Here is a 21,586-nt window from a genome sequence, read left to right on the forward strand (position 1 = left end):
TATGCCTTTTGGTCTTAATACAGCGCCTCAGATTTACCAGCGCTGGATGGATTCGATCTTTAATGACCTTAAAGATTTTGTTGTTGTTTATATTGATGATATTTTAGTTTTCTCTAAAACACGAGAGGAGCATAAAAAACATCTCCTCTGCCTTTCAGAAAAACTGAAAAAGTATGGCATCATTTTATCTCCAACCAAAATCGATGTTGAACAAGAATCCATTGATTTTCTCGGATTAGTTTTAACCCACAAAGGAATAAAACTACAGGATCACATCATTATCAAGATCCGTGATTTCCCCGATATCCTTCAAGATAAAAAGCAGCTTCAAAGCTTTTTAGGAATCTTGAATTATGGCCGCTCCTTTATTAAAGGCTTAGCCCAAAAAGAATATTGAGCAATAACATTATACCATTTTAAACGGCGACCATCTAAGCAATTTCTTTTATTGATTAGAAAATCTTTAACAGCTTGGTTGTCTGTTCTAATAATAAAATCTTCTGGAGCAAGATAAATATGGAACCGTTTTATTGCTAATTTTATTGCCAGAAGCTCTTTTTCATAGATAATATAATTCTGTTCATTTGGTTTAAATTTTTCAGAATTATATCCACAAATGAGCTCTTCTTTTTGAAGACGCTTGGAGATGGGACTCTTGCGAGCCCGGATCATGGGAGATGATGGGGTGTCATCAGTCCGTTTAAAATGGTATAATGTTATTGCTCAATATTCTTTTGCTATTGAACATGTCAAAGGAACTAACAATTTTCTTGCAGATTTCTTAAGCAGACCTACGGAAGTATCTAACAAGGATATTTCTTCTCTCCTTCTAACAGATGGATGAGTATCCTAAGCCTACACCTGATAAAGGAGGATGGATCACTATTGCTAAAAAGGCAACCTCCAAACCATCTCCATCACAGCCACAAAAATGGTTCGTGGTTTTTGCAGGTCATCAGCCTGGGATCTATGAGAACTGGATCGACTGTCACAAACAGCTCCGTTCCTTCAATGGTTCTTGCTTTAAAGCTTATGACACACTTATAGAAGCCCAAACAGTTTTCTATAATGTGGGCCAAGCCTCAAACAAAATGTTTTCAAAAAACCCAGACATTTTAGAAATTAACAATTTCTATGATCCTGGTCTTCCAAACAATTTGTACAACGAACTTAACACTGTTTGGAAAGCACATAAACTCGGTGCTAATAAAAAATTCAGACAACATCTGAGTTCTCTTGCTGCTCTCATGGCTGAACAAACAGCTATGACGACTGAGCTTAAACAGCTCTGTATAAAAAGCTGTCTTTCTATTGACTGGGAAAAAGATTTTTCTCTTTCACAAATTAATTGTTTTCTTAAACTTGCCCAGTTAATAGGAGAACAAGAGTTTCCTACGAATACGTTTGCCAAAATCAACCGTATTTGTCTCCTGGAAAAAGCCAGAGAAATCTTACCTCCAGATATTTTTCGGTTTATCTACCGACAAATTGAAAATCATTATGCTATAATAAAAACATATTATACCACTTATCATGAAGATATCAATACCCTTGATACTCTTTATAATGGCAAAAAGGTTCTTAAACTGGACTTTTTTATCATTCCAGGCCTTGAATGGTCCATGGATCCAGTAGACTGGGGATTAGTTAATAAACTTACCTTTTCCTCTCATGACTCCTACCAGAATTTTCCAGCTATGATCAGGTCTATGATTTATAAAATCAGTCAAAACTGGCACTACAGTCGTCACCTGACTTTCTGGATTTCTAGTTCTATTGGAAGTTACGAAAAAACTCGCCTTGGGGTTTGCCCAAATTCCTATATCAGGTTTGGTACTGTTCAATAACACTTCAGCCCACACCAAATGATATGGGCCCAAAATACTGAAAATCAAATACAGCTCCAAACCGGCCCTAAAAGTGACTGACCAATATTATAATTTTAATGGCCATAATGCCCTTATGAGCATGAAAAGACACAAATGCCCCTCATTTGACCATGACACAAAAAAAACCTCCAAACCCACTCTTATGTCACTATTTATTGTCAACGCACATACTTATGTATATATGTTGTTATACATTTTCATTATCAAAATAATAATAAAAAATAAAAAAAGAGACATAAAACACAATGTCCATTATCTCACACACGCACATATATATATATACATAATTATAAATCATTATTTATCGTCTTTTTCACAGAAAATCATGTTCACCGCATACAAAGAAATTGCACAATCATGAAAACAACAAAGGAATTCTACTAAAAATTGTAGCGTCTTGCCAACGAAAAAGGCCTAAAATCCCCAAACCTTTAGTTGGAATCGCGTAGGATATAAATCAACAACAAACTAGCGTCTTTGTCGATAGCTTCGATGGCATTTGTTATTAAAATGAACCATTTGGGTGTCCTCTGTTTCTTCCTGGCAAATGCGAAATTGTCACGTAGTAATATGCAGCAATTGAAGCATTGCCTCTGCCCATTCGAACCATAAGCTTTCAAATCGCCTTATCTCGCTCTATGTAAGGCATTGTAGATCGATTCACAAATTGAAGCACTATATGTGATCCACAAACCCTTTATAAGTGAAATTTCTTTGATTTATAGTGAGAGAAACAAAGGTTTTGTTGAGCTTTGTGTGTCGCATCGCTCTCCCTGTGTAAGAGTAACAATCGGCCCTTTTTTTTTTTGGCTTTAAAGGTGTCCAGTTGTCATTGGCTCATTGGCGATTGAGATTGCATCTTCCACGTCATAAAGATAAGTATACAAGTGCCAAGACGACGTAGTTTTAGTAAGGGTACACTTGTAATTTACTTTTTCCGATTAACCTAGCTGCCGAATTGTCCTTAATTGCAACAAATTGATAGTTCAGATGAGTTTTTTTGTAATTCAAGGGGGTTTATTGCAATAGACCAATTTAAGGGTTTTTTTTTTTTTTTTGCACTTAACCCTTATTTATATATAAAAATACATTGTTTTACATGGTTTGAAAATTTATAACTTTACTAAATAGAAAGTAAAATTTTATTATTTATTAATTTTATTCTAAAATTCATATAATTTTTTTTTAAAAAAATTGGATGATCAGTCCACCCAATATTGTAGGTATTGTAATATGGATTGTTGCTGGGGAGAGGGAATGTGATAGTGACTTGCTCTTGAGAGTCATTCGGGGTTTGTTGTAACATGATAAGGATTGGAGCAAATCATGCAAATTTCACTTTGAGTGGAAGAAGGTGAAAGCATTTGAGGTGCCGGAGGATGTCCTAATAAGAATTGATCAAACTTTTGATTAAGGATTTTAACTTGAGCGGCAACCTCTAAAATTTTTTCAATGTTATAGAGATTTTCAACTTTTTTTCCTCCTAACATTGGCACCTGACCCGATTGAGTGGAAGAAGCACAGTGCATGGAATTTTCACTCAAATTTTCAAAGAGAGTCCAAATTTCATCTTTATATTTTAGTATAAATGTACTTCCACATAATGCATCTACCATTTGTTTATGTGTGTTGGACAAGCTTTCATAGAAACATTCACCAAGTTGTCATTTTGGAAAGTCATGATGAGGACATTTCCAAAACAAATCATTCAATCTTTCCCAAGCCTCGTAGAATTTCTCGCCATCATTTTGAGAAAAACCTATTATACTCTCCGAATTTGATAGGTCTTACTCGTAAGAAAATACTTCTTAAAGACTCTTGTTGCATGTGAGCCTAAAAGGTGATAGTATTTGCTCCGAGAGTATTGAACCAATATTTGACCTTTTCTTTTTGGGAAAAAGGAAAGAGTTTCATCCTTAAGGCTTCTTCCAGAAAATCAGTGATTTTTACGGTAGAACATACCTCTAGGAATTCATCTAAATGCTGATAAGGATCTTCATGTGTGAGGCCACAAAAAGAAAGCAACATTTGGATGATTCCAGGCATAATCTCATAATGATTGGATCGAACATTCGGCATTTGGTAGCATGTGGGAGCATTATATGCATTTAGAGCGTAATGGTCCTAAGAACCCTAGGTAGAGGATTAGGCAAATGATGTGCCTCATGATGAGGTCTGGGTTGAGGAATGTCATTATTCACCAAGAGATCAAGTAAGTGAATGCTAGAGATAGGTGGCTTCTTGTCACGCCTTCTAACTTCCCTAAGAGTGGACTTGATTTCAATGTCGATGGGAATAAGAGGATTATAAAGAGACCGTCTACCTAGTACTTCTTGTAGTTTTCTCAATTTAGAAATGTGGTAAAGAGTGGAAGCTAACAATTTTAAATTAAGTCATGATACTCAGGCTGAAAGATTAGACCAATTTGTTAGGCATAATGTACGTGACACAAAAAGACAAATTAATATGGCAATCAAATGATTCCATTAACATGTCCATTAAAATAACATGAATTTTCAAAGACAAAATTATCCTTATATTCCTTTCTTGTATTCTTCTCCCCCCCCCCCCCCCCCTAATTTTGCTTTTAAAATTTTATCAAAACACTCTTCCTCTCCTTTATATATATATATATATGTATATGTATAAGAAAATGTAAAATTTTGCAAAACATAAAAATAATAAAATAAATAACAAGTTTTTAAAATTTTCATCCTAACTCCAAAAAAAAAAAAAAAAAAAAAAAAAAAAAAAAAAAAAAAAAAAAAGAAAAGAAAAGAAAAGAAAAGAAAAGAAAATGAAAATGAAAAGTGGTGTGTGTCTGTATGCAGAGCTGTTGGGTATGATTAATGCTCTTCTACAAGAAACCAACAACAAACTGAATGGGCTTGTCGACCAAGTGACGGATCTAGAGAGCCGAGTTCATCAGCTTGAAGAGAAAAGAGAGAGAGAAAATGCCACCATGGAAGAGGAATGAATGGTCTCTTAGGGCAACTTAATGGCGATGGCAACGGTGGTGATGCAGGAGATAACGGGAAGAAAGGTACTGTAAAGTGATATATTTGTGTATCCTGATCGGGAATCAATGATGGTAACGGAGAGAAAAAAAATAAAGAATGATTTAACTCTGGGATAGAGATGGATGAAGAGATATTATGTAATATCCCTAATTTTAAAAGGATAGTCTCGGTATTTTATTATTTGTTTTAATTGCATTTTATTTGGTTAATTGATTTTTTGGCTATTTGTTATATGTTTAATTAAATTAATTGTTTAATTGGATTTGTGTGCTTAAATAGTTTATTTATTTTAGTTATTGTATGGAATTATTTGTTTATATCTATGTGATGATGTTTTTGTTTAATTAAAATTATTGGTTAGTTTTAAATGTGTATTTTATTTTATTTTTACTTTTAAGGATATGGATATGGATAGTAGCAATGGACCAACCAATTGGGTCGCATTGACTACTTGTGTGATACCCCTCGATTCTAGAGCCACGGGTGATCAAGTCTGAGTACAGATTCGAGGGATATCAAATAATCAATATGTAAACAAGCAAAAGTACAAAAGAATTAAAAGTAAATAATACGCTGAAAAGAATTCTAAATATAAAAATCCTCCACTATAATAAATTAATATAATTTAATCTTCTCAATCCGTACAACTCAGGAATCCATCCAGTGGACACTTAATAATTTCAAATGAAAATAAATTATAGAACCAACATCCAAACTATAATATAAAAGGAAATCCTATGTAGTTGGAAGAGTGAGTGACTGTATCTGCTTCATCACGATTAAGCTCCAAGCCTGGTACTGACGAACACCTGAAAAATAAGAGTGGGTCAGGTCTATATGCAAGTTTCATCCTACTGCAATCCATATATAAACCCGATACACAGATACATCTTAGACAGCTCGGCAATAACTAAAATAGTCCATACAGATATAGATACACACTATAGGATGCTCACTAGCCTATAGTGTAGTTTAGCCTGAATAGAAGGAAACATGTAAATCATACTTTCCAGTGGCCATGTACATCTCCTGTCAGGGAACATCAACAATATCCAATTACGCATCATTTGCCATATACACACTCTAACCATGATCCTGAGACTCAAGCTCATATCACAGTACCATAAGTATATATATAAATCCTTCCTAATACAGAAAAATAAAACAAATATCTGTTATGTCGTTCAACTATTTTAGTTAACAGGACATGCATCCATGTAGGATTTAACTATTTTAGTTAACTCATTCCGTATGTATGAACAGGTAGGATTTAGCGTTTTGATTTAATCCGTCCCTGATATGCCACCGTCCCATACCGGTACATATAATGCATACGATCCATAAATAATACACACTCAAATGAACATCAAGTACATCCAAAAACCAACATAATAGAAATCAGATATAGATAAGATCCTATTATGCATCCAGTATATGATTATAATCATAGTACCTCCGTTTAAATTGCTAAAATAAGATTAAATAATTCAAACTAACCATATTCACATAATTGACAGAACAGAAATTAAAACAGTTCATCAATTAACATCCATAGCATGGTATAATGATAATCAGCAGTATCAACTGAGCATATTAAACCAAAATCCCAAAGATGCTTTTGTACCAATCCATTTAAATTACTAAAACAAAGACTAGTAATTAAATCCTCCCCAATCCTTGACGGCATGCAAATTAATATTTAAATCCCATAACGTCCCTTTAATCCTCAATTTATAAATCCTGCACACGATATAATGACACTCAGAAGCTAGACAGAGTACATTATATGAATTCCCAATAGTATTTTCATACTGGTCCATTTAGTTCGCTAACACAAAACTAGCAACTAAAACTTTTACAACTCCTGACAGCATGCAACTTATTAGTTAAAATTCCATGACGTCCATAACCACAGCATAACCAACACTCCTGGAACTCAAATATTTTATACATATCATTAATATAAAATCCTAACAATAACATTCATATTAGTCCATTTAAGTTGCTACAACAAAATAGCAAATTAAATCCTCCCCCCCTTTCTGGACAGTATGCATACTAATCTTTAAAAATCATGATGTCCCTTAATATCAACTCACTAGCATATACTGACTATTTTAAGGTTTCAACAGGTTAATTTTAAACATTTAAAAGCTCCCATCAATCTCCAGAAATTTCCTTTAAGCCCCTGAAATAAAAAAAAAAATCAGAAAACACCCTAAAGGGGTATTTTGGCAAGGGAGCTGGCTCCCCCATCATGGGAGCCGGCTCTTAGACTTCCAGAGCCGGCTTTCCCCTCTCCGTCTCCTCAGTTTGTCTTCTTTGCTTCCGGTGAAGTTCAACCCTATGCTTCAATTTTTTTTTAAAGTTCTTAGGGTTCAATTAAGTCCCAACAGTCCTAAAAAATCCTCAAATTTCAACAAGCATTGTTGTACAAAAATTTAAAATCGAAACAAAACAGTTTATGCAAGAAACATAGTTTTAGTTACAAGAACGTAAAAAAGATTATAGCCTAATCTAACATGCATAAACATCCATTTTAAAATTTAATTAGATTCCTGGAGACTATTTAGAATGCACAGAATACAAGTTTACAGGAAAGAGATATAATGAAACTTGCGTTTAGGTTTCGGTTTGAAACCTTTCAACGTCGTCTCTAAATTCTCCGACGACTGCCGACCACCAGTAAACCTCTTACCGCTCTGTTTCAATCCCACAAGCCATCCATTCCTCCCTCCTTGATACGACCTTCAGTCCACAGCTGAACTCCTAACTAGTGGTTCTCACAGTCCCTCTCAAGCTTCCTCTGTTTTTCTCTCAAAAACCATTCCGTGTGCCTCTGTTTTCCCTCTCAAGAACTATTACGTGAATAAGGTTTTCTAACCCTAACAGACGTATAACTTATGTATATATAGGCTTCCATAAAACCTAACCCTAATTCCAACCTAACTATAAGTCAACGACCATAATTACATAAACATAAAACCTTATAACATATGACACATACAAATTACCAACGAATTTAATCCACCTAAGCATACATAGAATTTAACAAATAAATTATATAAACTACTAAATATTACACATCAATTAAATCACCAATAATCAAGTAATTAAACCAAATAACAATCCGACAATTAATTTAAAATAAATATACCAAATAACAATTAAACAATTAATTTAAAATAAATAAACAATTACAATTAAACACATAGCCATATAATCACATTTAAATGCACATAAAATAGATAATCAATTACTCAATTAAAATGCACCTAAAACAATTAATTAAATTCTAATTGACCATGAATAGTTGAATATATATATATATATATATATATCTAGACATATATGTATTTAATTAAGGATAGTTTATTCTTATTACTATTACTATTATTTGTAATTAATTAATAGTATTAATATTGAATAAGTCATAATATATATATATATAGATACATATAATTATATATTATATGTATATGTATATGTTTGTATATTACATATTTTCCTTTATTTTCCTTTTTATTTGTTTTTCTTTTTAGTTAGTAGACTAGTATTGCAATTAGGAGTAGGGTATATTAGTTAGTATTATATATACATAGAGATAGTCTGTGAAAGGCTTTTAAAACCCTATTCACGCCACTTTGTAGAGGCAGAGAGTTTGAGAGAAAATAGAGAGGGAAAACTAGGGGTTAGCCAAAAACCAAGGGCTGATCCAAGGAGGAAGAAGAGAGGGTTGTTCATGTGTGAGAACCAGAGCAGCAAGAGGATTGACGGCAGCCAAGGAGTGGCCAGAAAGTAGAAGAAGAAGAGAAGGTTTCAAACTGAAACCTTAAGGCAAATTCTTCTCACACTCTCTCCCTTAGACTTCGTGTTCTGTATAGGCTTAGGTTAATTTCAGGAGTAATTAATCAGACTTTAAATTGATCTTTTATGCATGCTAATTTTGTTTTAAAACAATGTTGGATGAATTTATTTGTAATTGATTGATCTTGAAATTTATGGCATGAATATTTGTTTTAATTGTTGTTAATGATGCATAATTGATTTATATTAATTACTGGGATGATTCAGGATATAGTTCAGACCATTAGGAACCTTAACGATGGAGAATGGAGGGATCGGAGGTCGCCTGAGATGGAGAAGATGGGTTGCCGCAAGGCGAGAGCCAGCTCCCAAGGGGTGAGAGTCAGTTCCCTCTGTGAAATTTTTTATGGCTTTTAGAGAGAAAGCCGGCTCCATGGTGAAGGGAGTCGGCTCCCTTGAGAACAGAGCCTGCTCCCTTGAAAAGGGAGCATGCTTGCAACGACCCAAACTTGTGGGTTCGAACTGCTAACCGGGTCCTTACCCGAACCCGATGTCACCTAAGTCAATCCCATCATGTCTAGTGTCAAAACATCATTCTTACGTCTTATTTAAGCTTCATGAAGGCTCTACGCAACTTTCCAAGAGTCAGGGTGAAATGTACCAAAAAAAGAAACAAAGTGCACAAGGTAGCTGCACTTCGATTGACCAAAATAGGGCTTCAGTCGGCCAAAATGACTCCCTGAACCAGTCAACCGAAATGGCCATTTCGGTCAACAGGTTGCGAACAAGAACTTGGTAAAGCTACTGGAAGGATTGGTCGACCGAAATAGCTATTTCGGTCAGCCGAAATGACCCTGCAAGCTAAGAAAATGCAGTTGGACTGCTATGAACCTAAAACTGAACAAATGCCTTGGTAGGGGCTTTGAAACCAATCTAAACCTGTCCCAACACAATGCAAGCAAAATAATGTTCTACTTGTCATGGTTACAAACATCAACATTATGATACAATGCGACATCATTAATCCCATTCAAATAAAAACTAATGCATAGTCTGTAGAATTATCTCAAATTTACATCAAAATAGAGTAAAAGGCTCATAGTTACATTACATAGCCAAGCTACACAAACTTAATACATTTTCAAGATGATGTTTTACAAAAGAATAGCCTCAAAAATACAAAAGGTTACAAAATGAACTTATATATATCCCCCTTCAAGCTTGTGGTGGGTTGTCGTTCGCCACTTTCTTTTCTGTGTCCTGAAAATTGTAAAGGGATGAGCAGAAGGCCCAGTAGAGATTGCCTAAAGGGCATCTCCTAAAATTAAGTGACAAAACACATGTTTAGACACGTCAATGAATAAAGTAGGAGAATAGGGATCATGCCAAGATCGCACATCATCAAATATTTACAGGTAATCCATTATCAACCTTTTTAGATAATGCAATGCATGAAATGGCTTATGTAATGCATTCCACACACACACTCTCACACACACAATCCACACATCGAAAATGTACTAACTAGCCGAACTTTGGTACCCTCACCGTCCCTAGGGAGAATTTGATAGTCATCCCTAGAAAAGGGTGACTCCCAACTACCATTGGGGGCCCGAGGTAGCCAAATTACTCACGGGTACCTCTTGTGTCTCTATTAGTTAGCTAGCACCGCCGATATGGGGTACCTCCCCAAAACCGGGTTTTAGAAAAACTTTTCTTCAAAAAATTTCTTCAAACTTTTCCAATTCACTTCATCAAAATTTCCTTCATAACACTCCCAATGCTCAAAGCCAATGCAACAATGTTAATGCCATGCTCAAAATTATCTACAACTTCAATAATCATCATTGCCCACTTATAGCCGTAATTTTACTTTCACATGAATTGTTACACAATCATCAAATTATGAACATAAAAGGCTTTGACAATGATATAATTATTCTACAAGTCAACATATGATCACTAAAACCACAATAATGTGAACTCTACAATTAAACATTCACATTGGCAATTTTACAAATACATAGCATACTTGGCATTTCAAGAACACTAAAAATGTCAATTTAATATCAAGTAGCATGCTTGCTCATAATTAGGCACATTGTCCATTCAACAATTGAAATTTCTCATCACATAATCATCATTTAACACATAACAACAAACAAATTGGCATATATCATCAATTTAATAAAGCCCTAGCATGCTACTACCAAATTAACATCAAATTGGCATATAAAAATTGGGGGAAAATATGGATTCAACTACAAAATTTAAGGACTATGCAAGTTAGACAACTCTATCTTGTTTTAAAGCAAAAGCCCCAAAAATTGCCCAATTTCAAAATTCTTAGGGTTGACCAAATGGTGAATTGCTTCTATCAAAGTGTAGATCTCAACGAGCTCTCTGATTTGCCACAAACGGCACGAACAAACTTCCAACGGTTGGAGAGTAATCAAGGTTTGAAGATTGTAAAAGAAAAAAGAAAAGAAAAGAGAAAAGAGGGAGAGAGAACTGGGAGATAGAGAGAGAATGTGAGGCCAAAATAATGGCCTCTTGGCCACAAAACAATAATGGTGAGTCCCCCCACCCTAAAAGAAATATCTTTTAACTTTAATTTAACACCACAAAATAAATGTATATGCTCTAATATAATACAACCACACAATTAAATTTACAACAATAAAATTATGCACAAATAATTATACATAATATGCAATGGTCCCGAAACGCAATCCCGTACACAACAATTCCAACTGCGGGTCCCACCCGAGATCGTCTGGCTCGAAAAACAGAAAAATGTCGAAATAGTAACCATTGCATTTTTAAGAGTCTTGAATTCAATAGAATGCCCCAACCAACTCTTAGACACACCCGACACACCCCACGATATCCGGCACATAAAATGAAAAAAGACAAAATTACCCTCTAAAAAATCAGAAAATTCCAGAAAATGAAAAAATGGTAAAAATTGGAAACATTACAATGCTCTCTTGTTGGGACTTCAACGTGAGGTGTATTTTTAGCACTTTTTTTGGATTTTGGGGTTCTAAGGTTGATTTGGATGATTATAGGGAGTTTTAAATGACTAATATGAGCATATTAAATACCTATAATGCATAGTCCATAATTATATGCTCTGGATATCACCAATATGAAATTTTAATCAAATTTGCCTATTGGTAATGGATAATACTTGCATCTAACCCAGGTTGGATGAAGTTCGTCCAACCAGGGTACGTGGCTCAATAAGGGCATGACAAGTGTCCTTCAGCCCTATTTAACCCAGGTTAAATGGATTTGACCCAGCAGAACACTTTTTTTTTTCCTTTGCTTCTAGAAGATCGTTCCCTTTGCTCTCTCTCCAGTAGCCCTAGTTTTCTCATTTTGCCCTCTTTCTCTCAAGACAAAGATGATGCATAGCTTTCTCATTTTGTCCTATTTCTCTCAAGAGATGATGATGCCCTAGTATTTGTATTACTGTATTTGACATCAGATCGAAGCCTTTGGTCTAACTCTCATTCGGTTCAATTTTTGTATTTGAAATCAGATCGAAGCCTCTGGTCTCACTCCCATTCCATTCAATTTTTGTATTCAACATCAGATTGAAGCCCCAGGTCTTTCTTTCTCTCTATATCTTGCTTGTTATACACACACACACACACATACACAGTTTGATATATATATATATATATATATATATATATATATATATATACACACACACACACACAATTTGTAGTTCTTAGTTTATATATACTATTTCACTACTCGTAATTTGGAGGAGTGTATATGATCCTACTTACCATACAAATAAGAGTGGGACATTCCTGCTTACAAATTGTTTATAATTTGCCTGAAATGGATTTTATTGTTCGAATTGCTTGCAGTCAGTAGAGATATATTCAAAAGGAAATAAAGTCCCCTCGAACATTTTTTATGCTCAAATGAAATTACAAACTAAAAATTTTCTAAAACTGGTCGAGACATTTTATAAATTGCTTGAAATGGATTTTCTTGTTTGAATTGCTTGCTGTCTTTTTATTCTTCTTTTTCCTCTTTAAATCCATGAATTTTTAGCTTACGTAAGTACATTGTACAATTGTAAAGGAAGAGGCTACTATAAGTTTTTATTAAGTTTGTATTTTGGTTTGCATATTTAATTTTTCTGGTTTTAATAGTCACAAGTTATTTGTATGTAGACTAATGTAGACTAATGGAGGAGATGGAGTATGTAAACTAAAGTAGCGATCAATCAAATATTTGTGAAATTGATAATGATTGTTCTTCTCCTACTAAAGATTTTTCCTCAAAAAAAGAAAATCAAGATAAAAGAGATGAACCCGAACTTGAGATGGAATTTAGTCTAGATGAGGAAACATATAAGTTTTACCGTAACTATGGTGGCAAACTTGGCTTGAATGTAAGGAGAAATTCTCGGAAAAAAAAATACAAAGGGGCTCATCGTAAGTGTTACATTTTGTTGTTCAAAAGAAGGTAAAAGTAGAGAGAATAAGAGCAAAACTTCTTTGTAAAATCAACTTATTACAAGAATTGGTTGTATGGCTCATATGAAATGTACTCTTCAAAACAATAGGAAATTTAAAGTTGTGTCATTCAATAAAAGTCATAATAATGCCTTAATTAGAACTCCAATGAAACATATGTTAAGAATTAATTGAAGTATTTCTAAGGCTCAAAAAGCACATGCTGAAGATGCAGAGAAGTCGGGACTACTAATAAAAGCAACTATGGAGTTAATGAGCAGAGAAGTTGGGGGGAGAGAGCATCTTGGTTTTCTAAATAATGATTATCGAAATTACATACATAGAAAGCGAAAGATGGCAATGGAAAAATGAGATGCCGGAGCTATATTTGAATATTTTCATAATATGTAGCTAAATGATTCATCTTATTTTTCTTCAGTACAATTGGATAAGGATCATATGATCACTAATATTTTTGGGTTGATTCACACTCAATTAGTGACTATGACCTATTCGGAGATGTTGTGTTCTTCGATAGTACTTATCGAACAAATGAATATGGTTGACCTTTTGCACCCTTTATTGGGGTGAATCATCATAAACAAACAATTGTTTTTGGTGCAGTTTTACTTTATGATGAAACCATTGAATCATTTAGGTGGTTGTTTGAGACTTTCCTTGCTGCAATGTTTGGAAAGCAGCTTAAGACAATTCTGACATATCAATATGTTGCAATGGCAAAAGCAATATCATTTGTTTTTCCTGAATCTCAGCATCGACTATGTGTTTGGCATATTTATCAAAATGCAACCAAAAATTTGAGTCATATCTTTCATAAACCGAACCATTTGCTCATGACCTTAGCAATTGTGTATACGATTATGAAAATAAAGATGAATGGTTTTCAGCATGGAATGGTATGTTGGAAAAATATAGTCTCAAATAGAATAAATGGTTGAAGGACTTATTTGAAGTAAGAGAAAAATGGGCAATGGTTTATGGATGACACACCTTCACCGCGGACATGAAATCTACCCAACGTAGTGAATGCATGAACAATGTGTTAAAGAAATACTTGAAGCCGAAACATGATTTTTTGCGTTTCTTTGAGTATTATGAGAGGGTTTTGAATGATCGACGGTAAGAAGAACTACATGCAGATTTCAATATGATGTGGAATATCCCTGTGCTTCTAGCTAATGTGGAGATATTACGTCATGGTGTAGATCTCTATGCCCCAGAAGTTTTTGAATTGTTCCAGAAATAGTACACGAGGTTGGGAGATTACAATGTATATAAAGTGGCTAAGGATGTGACAAAAGTTGAATACAAAGTATCTTTTGTTGGAAAATCTAGAGAGCATGTGGTTAATTTTGAAGCCTCAACAATGACAGTCACTTGTACTTGTATAAAGTTTACTTTTATTGGGATTTTATGTGTTCATGCTTTAAAAGTGTTGGATAAGAAGAATATAAAAAAGATTCTGCCCTAATATATTATGAAACGATGGACAAGAGATGCAAAGGCAAGGACTACCACCAATTATCATGGTATTGAAGCCAATGAAAATCCTAAGGCGTCTATGGGAAAGCGTTATACTCCCTCTGTCCCGAATTAAGTGTCGCCTTTGGTATTTGTGACTCACGGAAAGCGTTATACTCCCTCTGTCCCGAATTAAGTGTCGCCTTTGGTATTTGTGACTCACAACAATGTGAGTCACAAATACCAAAGGCGACATTTATTTCTGGATAGAGGGAGTAGTAATTTGTGTTGAAATTTTCGTGAGTTTTCATCTTTAACCTCGGAACATGAGAAGTTATATGCATATGCAAATGAACGTGCTCTAGTGTTGCTTAATGACTTGGAGGAGATGAAGAAAAAACTTTGCATAGATAATGAGGAAGTTGAAAGGATGGCTCCACCAAAGAATTATGAGCCAATAGAAGCTTGTTGGGTTAAAAGAAAAGCCACAATTGGGCGTCCGCGTGGTCGAATAACTGGTGCACTCAAAGAACGAAGAAAAAAATCATATGCCAAAAATTCAAAAAATGATACCAAGGTATGCTTTGAAACTTATAAATAAATAAAATGCTACAATTTTTTTTTTTTTTTTTTTTTTGTACTTACTTTTTATTTTCATTAAATATTATAGGAGCCAATTTCTAGTACTTGTAACTCACAAGAGCAACAAGTTAGACATGAAATTCAAGCTTTTGATCTTTTGACTCAGGTTATTCATTATTTGTCGTGTTATGTTTCTATACATGGCCTCTGCTGTGGGGAAGTCAGATTCTGGTTATTTCTTTACCCAACACATTTTTGCTTATTTTATAGGAATCTCAAATTGGCAATGGAACAGAAATGCCTTCTACAGTTCATTCAATGATGACTTACGGAACAGAATTGCCTTCTACAGTTTATTCAATGATGAATTATGAATTAGAAATGCCTTCTACATCTCATTCAATGATGAACACAAATTGGCTACTCAATATGTTTTACACTCGATTACTTTAGGTAATTATTTTATAATAAGAAAATGGTTGATAATGTTAAAAATTAATGACATAGATTTAATTATTTCTATCTTCTTATCATTTTTATTTTTTAATATTTATAGGAGTCTCATCATGGTAGCCTCCAACAAAGTGCACAAAAAGGCAACAAATTTGAATATTTTCCTCACTGTTAGAGGAGTATTCGGAAAGCTATTGAAAGCTTGCATATGGTACGTTTTGTTTTTCCGGTTAATTATCAAAGTTTTTATATCATGTGGCAACACAGTAGACTTGGTCCAATGACTCATCTTTTGTGCGAATTATTCGGGTAATTTATACTCGATTATTTCAGGTAATATTTTATAATAAGAAAATGGTTGATAATGGTAAAGATTAATGACATAGATTTAATTATTTCTATCTTCTTATCATTTTTGTTTTCCAATATTTGTAAGAGTCTCATCATGGTAGCCTCCCACAAAGTGCACAAGAAGGCAACGAGTTTGAATATTTTCCTCACTATTAGAGGAATATTCAGAAAGCTATTGAAAGCTTGCATGTGGTATTTATTGTTCTTCCAGTTAATTATCAAAGTTTTTGTATCATGGGGCAACACAGTAGACTTGGTCCAATGACTCATCTTTTGTGCGAATTATTTGGGTAATTTACACTCAATTGCTTCAGTTAATTATTTTATAATAAGAAAATGATTGATAATGTTAAAAATTAATGACATGGATTTAATTATTTATATCTTCTTATCATTTTTGTTTATCAATATTTATAGGAGTCTCATCATGGTAGCCTCCCACAAAGTGCACAAGAAGGCAACGAGTTTGAATATTTTCCTCACTGTTAGAGAAGTATTCGGAAAACTATTTGAAAGCTTGCATATGGTACTTTTTGTTCTTCCAGTTAATTATCAAAGTTTTTGTATCATGTGGCAACAAAGTAGACTTGGTCCAATGACTCATCTTTTGTGCGAATTATTTGGCTAATTTACACTCGATTACTTCAGGTAATTATTTTATAATAAGAAAATGATTGATAATGTTAAAGATTAATAACATATATTTAATTATTTTTATCTTCTTATCATTTTTGTTTTTTAATATTTGTAGGAGTCTCATCATGGTAGCCTCCAACAAAGTGCACAAGAAGGCAATGCGTTTGAATATTTTTCTCACTATTAGAGGAGTATTTGGAAAGCTATTGAAAGCTTCCATATGGTACTTTTTGTTCTTCCGGTTAATTATCAAAGTTTTTGTATCATGTGGCAACACAGTAGACTTAGTCCAATGACTCATCTTTTGTGCGAATTATTCGGGTAATTTACACTCGATTACTTCAGGTAATTATTTTATAATAAGAAAATGGTTGATAATGTTAAAGATTAATGACATAGATTTAATTATTTCTATCTTCTTATTATTTTTGTTTTTCAATATTTATAGGATTCTCATCATGATAGCCTCCCACAAAGTGCACAAGAAGGCAACGAGTTTGAATATTTTCCTCACTATTAAAGGAGTATTCGGAAAGCTATTGAAAGCTTGCATGTGGTATTTTTTGTTCTTCCAGTTAATTATCAAAGTTTTTGTATCATGGGGCAACACAGTAGACTTGGTCCAATGACTCATCTTTTGTGCGAATTATTTGGGTAATTTACACTCAATTGTTTCAGTTAATTATTTTATAATAAGAAAATGATTGATAATGTTAAAAATTAATGACATGGATTTAATTATTTATATCTTCTTATCATTTTTGTTTATCAATATTTATAGGAGTCTCATCATGGTAGCCTCCCACAAAGTGCACAAGAAGGCAACGAGTTTGAATATTTTCCTCACTGTTAGAGAAGTATTCGGAAAACTATTTGAAAGCTTGCATATGGTACTTTTTGTTCTTCCAGTTAATTATCAAAGTTTTTGTATCATGTGGCAACAAAGTAGACTTGGTCCAATGACTCATCTTTTGTGCGAATTATTTGGATAATTTACACTCGATTACTTTAGGTAATTATTTTATAATAAGAAAATGATTGATAATGTTAAAGATTAATAACATATATTTAATTATTTTTATCTTCTTATCATTTTTATTTTTTAATATTTGTAGGAGTCTCATCATGGTAGCCTCCAACAAAGTGCACAAGAAGGCAATGCGTTTGAATATTTTTCTCACTATTAGAGGAGTATTTGGAAAGCTATTGAAAGCTTCCATATGGTACTTTTTGTTCTTCCGGTTAATTATCAAAGTTTTTGTATCATGTGGCAACACAGTAGACTTGGTCCAATGACTCATCTTTTGTGCGAATTATTCGGGTAATTTACACTCGATTACTTCAGGTAATTATTTTATAATAAGAAAATGGTTGATAATGTTAAAGATTAATGACATAGATTTAACTATTTCTATCTTCTTATTATTTTTGTTTTTCAATATTTATAGGAGTCTCATCATGGTAGCCTCCCACAAAGTGCACAAGAAGGCAACGAGTTTGAATATTTTCCTCACTATTAGAGGAGTATTGGAAAGCTATTGAAAGCTTGCATGTGGCATTTTTTGTTCTTCCAATTAATTATTAAAGTTTTTGTATCATGTGACAACACAGTTGACTTGGTCAATGACTCATCTTTTGTGCGAATTATTTGGGTAATTTATACTCGATTATTTCAGGTAGTTATTTTATAATAAGAAAATGGTTGATAATGTTAAAGATTAATAACATAAATTTAATTATTTATATATTCTTATCATTTTTGTTTATCAATATTTGTAGGAGTCTCATCATGGTAGCCTCCCACAAAGTGCACAAGAAGGCAACGAGTTTGAATATTTTCCTCACTGTTAGAGAAGTATTCAGAAAGCTATTTAAAAGCTTGCATATGGTACTTTTTATTTTTCCAGTTAATTATCAAAGTTTTTGTATCATGTAGCAACACAGTAGACTTGGTCCAATGACTCATCTTTTGTGCGAATTATTTGGGTAATTTACACTCGATTACTTCAGGTAATTATTTTATAATTAGAAAATAGTTGATAATGTTAAAGATTAATGACATAGATTTAATTATTTATATTTTCTTATCATTTTTGTTTTTCAATATTTGTAGGAATCTCATCGTGCTAGCCTCCTACAAAGTGCACAAGAAGGCAACGAGTTTGAATATTTTCCTAACTGTTAGAGGAATATTCAGAAAGCTATTTGAAAGCTTGCATATGTTACTTTTTGTTCTTCCAGTTAATTATCAAAGTTTTTGTATCATGTGGCAACACAGTAAACTTGGTCCAATGAATCATCTTTTTGTGCGAATTATTTGGCTAATACAAATTAATGGGGAAATAAATTCTATCATTTATGCTTAGATAATGATTACATTGTTATTTAGCTTCAATATAACATCACAAAATTTTTAACTTGTTATTCCATCATTTTTCTGAATTTATTGCAGTTTTTATACCTGTTAAAGTAATTTATACAATTAGATCATCCCGAAATGTGATGTACAATAAAAGGCAAGAGCACAAAAAGGGTTGGAGAGAGATCAAAGAGAATGATCTTCTGGAAGCAAAGTAAAAAAAAAAAAAAAATGTGTTCTTTCAAAACATTTTCATCTTCAATATAACATAACGGATTGTATTTTTATTCAATTTTTTACAATTTTTATACCTGTTAAAGTAATTTATTACAATTGGATTTATCCAAATATGATGTATTATAAAAGGCAAGTGCACAATAAATGGCTGGAAAGAGAGCAAAGGGAGTGATCTTCCGGAAGCAAAGCAAAAAATAAAAAACAAAAAAACAAGTGTTCTGCCTGGTCAAACCCATTTTAGTTGGGTAATACCCAACTTAAGTTGAATAGGGCTGAAGGACATGTAATGACCCGGTCATTTTTCTTCCTTTCTTTTTCTCAGATTTTCACGGATATTTTTTTTCCGTTGTTCCTTCCCTTTCTGAGTTCAGTTTTCATCACTTAGTATCATCTCGAGTGCTCTGGAATGATTTCCGAAACTCTTTTCTTTGAATTGACAACTTCCTTTAAGGACCGAGTCATTTCCACATTTTTTTTGTTTCTCGACACTATTCACTTTTCGTCTTTTTCTCGGTTATCACTTTGTTGGAATAACCTCACTTTTCGTGTTCGGATTTGATTTCGGTTTTGCATGCATCCATGATATTTAAATTCCATACTATGTGTATTTTCACTTTTGTAAAAAAGCATGCTAAGTGCTTACTTTTCTTGTAAAGGGTATAGACACATAACCTTTTTGTAATTTTCCTAACTTTTAGAATTTTTGTGTAATTACTGTAAAGTAATTATTTTTTGTCTTAGGGACCATTTTGGAATTTAATTTTGAAGATATTTTCAAAAAGGACCTTTTTGTAATTTTCGAAAAGTGTGACAAATGTCACACTCTTATTGGTCCACTTGTTGACATTTGTGTGGAGACACTTTAATGCCTTGGATGATGACATGTGGAGGGTGGAGATTCACCCACTTGTTGGCCTAGGATTGGTGCACTTGTTGGCTTGGATGGTTGACAAGTGTAGGCTTAGGATTAAGCCTAAGAAGGAGCCATGGATTGGTGACAAGTGTAAACACCAAATTAAGTCTTGCAATTGTTTTTAGGCCACTTTAGGATTATGGTTTTAAGGAGAGGTTTTTTGTGCAATTGACCATAGATGTGTGTGTTGACCATGGTGTAGGATCACATAGTGAGTGGAGGATTTCTATTTCCTCCACTCACTCATTTTCACATTATGCCATTTTATTCCTTACAAGAAAACCCTAGCCTCCATGGATGGAGCTTGAAACCTTAGGTATTGACCTTGATTTTTGATGGCCTTCCACTCACCTTAGACCTTGAAACTTGGAACACTTTTTGTTCCCCTCATCCTCCTCTATATAACACTAGGAAGGTTTATCATTTTGAGCTTGTTTACCTTGGATTCTAGAGAGACACTTCTCTAGTGAGGTAGGGGATGTTTTAGGATTATTTGTGTATTGTATTATGTTTTTCCCATGATTATACAACCTATATGTATGCCTTGTATCAAATCTAGAAAGTTAGTAATATTTAATTTATTGTATAAGATTAAATTTTCATGATGATGTATAACTTGGATTTGAATAGTGGTATGCTAGAAATCTTAATTTTAATACATTTGTAAACATATATTTAATTGGGATTATTTGAATAAAAGATGCACTTTTTATTTAATATTTTTCTTTGTGAAAGATTAATTCCCATGGCCGTATCTTGCATGAAATTAAGTTATGACATGCTTTTAAATTAAGTCATGGCATGTTTGTTAACATACTTTAATTTGAGAGTATTTGGACAAGTATGAAAATCTAGAAATTTTAAATTAAATGACTAATTAAAATCTATTTAATGATTCCATTGGCCTAATTAAGTTTTTAACTTGATAATCATGATGACTAGGACTTGTATACTAGTATATATTGAATATGGACCATTTGAAATTGCTTTGAAATTTAAAAGTTTAATTATCATGATATAATTAAATTCTACCTTGTTGTACCATTGGCCTACTTGAGATTTTAGTGAATGTGTGTGGATACCATGCTATGTTGTTTAACATGTATAAATTGCAGGCCATTTGATTGAGATTTGAAACCTAAGGAAATTAATTAGTTATTTGATTAATTTTCGTTTCTATTGCATTATTGATTAAATCATGTATTTGACATTGATAATATGTTTAAAGCATGATTTTAGACTTATAATGGATTTATGAGTTATGTTTCAATATTGGATTATATTGTTATAGCGTGTAACGAATCGCACACTGAAGATTCGACATGTGATGTTATTATAGCGCGTAACAAATCGCGCTCTGAAGATTCGACATT

At 33.2% G+C, this 21,586-nt stretch overlaps 1 non-coding gene across 1 annotated transcript; it reads left to right on the forward strand.

Annotated features, from left to right (window-relative positions):
- Positions 1 to 3,563: 3,563 nt before the first annotated feature.
- Positions 3,564 to 3,668, forward strand: LOC132305613 (small nucleolar RNA R71). Its single transcript, XR_009481653.1, has one exon. It is a non-coding gene; the product is annotated as a small nucleolar RNA R71 (small nucleolar RNA).
- Positions 3,669 to 21,586: the final 17,918 nt, after the last annotated feature.

Source organism: Cornus florida, unplaced genomic scaffold (genome assembly GCF_030987335.1).
Source record: "Cornus florida cultivar Cherokee Brave unplaced genomic scaffold, ASM3098733v1 CherokeeBrave_3.0.0_Hap2_Chr04, whole genome shotgun sequence".
Taxonomy (NCBI): Eukaryota; Viridiplantae; Streptophyta; class Magnoliopsida; order Cornales; family Cornaceae; genus Cornus; species Cornus florida.